The sequence below is a fragment of the Arachis duranensis genome, unplaced genomic scaffold (genome assembly GCF_000817695.3).
Source record: "Arachis duranensis cultivar V14167 unplaced genomic scaffold, aradu.V14167.gnm2.J7QH unplaced_Scaffold_5501, whole genome shotgun sequence".
Taxonomy (NCBI): domain Eukaryota; kingdom Viridiplantae; phylum Streptophyta; class Magnoliopsida; order Fabales; family Fabaceae; genus Arachis; species Arachis duranensis.
Genome location: NW_026264955.1, coordinates 386946 through 389486, shown reverse-complemented (window position 1 = coordinate 389486; position 2541 = coordinate 386946).

Genomic DNA, 2541 nt, shown 5'->3' with positions numbered 1-2541 from the left:
CATAAACCATAAATACTAAACCCTAAACCATAAACCTAAATCATAAACCCTAAACCCAAAACACTTAACCCTAATCATGAAACCATAAACCCTAAACCCTTAACCCAAAACCGTAAACCATAAACCATAAACCACAAACCATAAACCCTAAACCCTAAACCATAAAAACTAAACCCTAAACCCAAAACCGAAAACCCAAAACAAAAACCCTAAACCCTAAACACCACCCCACAAACACAAAAGCCTAAAACACAAATCCTAATACATAAACCACAAACCCTGAACCATTAACCCTTGGGCCTAACCCCTAAACACTAAACCCTAATCCCTAATCGATAAACCCAAAACCCAAAATCCTAAACACTAACCCGAAAACACCAAACCCTAATCCTTAAACCCTAAACGCTAAACGATAAACACTAAACCATAAACCCTAAACCCTAAACCCTAAACCCTAAACCCTAAACCATAAACCCTAAAACAAAAACCTAAACCAAAAACCAAAAACCCAAAACCATAAACCCTAAACTATAAACCATAAACCACAAACACTAAACCGTAAAACTTAAACCATAAACCCAAAATCTTAAACGCTGAACCTTAAATCATAAACCCAAAATCATAAACCATAAACACTAAACCGTAAACCCAAAATCATAAACCATAAACAAACCCTAAACCCTAATCCCTAAACCAAAAACCCTAAACCTTTAACTCTAAGGCCTAAACCCTACACCCTAAACCCTAAACCCTGAACACTGAACCATAAAATCTAAACCCTAAACCCTAAACATTAAACCCCACACCTTACACCATAATCCCAAATGCCTAAACCATAAACCACATAACATATAACCTAAACCCCAAACCATAAACCCGAAACCCTAAATCCTAAACAATAAAACTTAAACTATAAACCCTAAACCCTAAACGCCAAACCCCAAACCATAAACGCTAAACAAAAAACCACGAACCCTAAACCACAAACCCTAAACCCTAAACCCAACACACAAACACCAAACACTAAAACACAAATCCTAAACCATAAACCCTAACGCATAAACACCAAACCCTAAACCCTAAATCCTAATCCCTAAACACTAAACAATAAACCCTAAATCCTAAACCCTAAACCATAAACCCAAAACCCAAAATCCTAAACCAAAACCGTAAACCCTGAACCGTAAATCGTAAATCCAAAACCATAAACCATAAATCCTAAACCATAAACCATAAACCATAAAACATAAACACTAAATCCTAAACCATAAACCTAAATCATAAATCGTAAACTCAAAACCATAAACCCTAACCCTTAAACCATAAGCCCTAAACCCTTAACACAAAATCCTAAACCGTAAACCATAAACCATAAACTATAAACCATAAACCCTAATCCCTAACCATAAAACCTAAGTCCTAAACCCTAAACCCTAAATCACAAACCATAAATCGTAAACCCACAAATACTAAACCCTAAATCCAAAACCCAAAACCCAAAACAAAAAACTCTAAACACTAAACACCACCCCACAAACATAAAACCCTTAAACACAAACCCTAATACCTAAACCACAAACCCTAAACCATTAACCCTAGGGCCTAACCCCTAAACACTAAACCTTAAACCCTAAACCCTAATCCCTAAACGATAAACCCAAAACCCAAAACCCTAAATCCTAACCCAAAAACACCAAATCTTAATCCTTAAACCCTAAACCCTAAACCATAATCCATAAACCATAAACCCTAAACCCTAAACCCTAAACCCTAAACCATAAACCATAAACCATAAATCCTAAACCCAAAACCCAAAACCCAAAACCCAAAACAATAAACCCAAAACCATAAACCATAAACCACAAACACTAAACCGTAAAACTTAAACCCTAAACCCAAAACCCTAAACCCTGAACCTTAAATCATAAACCCAAAATCATAAACCATAAACCCTAAGCCCTAACCTTAAACCCGAAACCGTAAACTATAAACCCTAAACCCTAAACCATAAACCCTAAACCTTAAACCCTAAACCCTAATCCTTAAGCCAAAAATGTTAAACCCTAAACCATAAACCTTATACCATAAACCATAAACCATAAACCATAAACCCTAAATACTAAATAATAAAACCTAAACCCTAAACCATAAACCCTAAATCATAAACACTAAACCATAAACCTACAAACACCTAATCCCTAAACCAGAAACCCTAAACAATAAACCCTAAGGCCAAAACCCTAAATGCTAAACCAAAAACCCAAAACCATAAACCCTAAACCATGATCCCTAAACCATAAACCCTAATCACTAAATCCCATACCTTACACCATAATCCCTTAGGCCTAAACACTAACCACACAACATAAAGCCTAAACCCTAAACCCCAAACCCCAAACCCTAAACAATAAAATCTAAACCATCAACCATAAAACCTAAACCCTAAACCCTAAACCCCAAAACCTAAAACCTAAACAACTAAACCATAAACGACAAACCCTAAACCCTAAGCCCAAAACCCTAAACCCAAAACCCAAAACC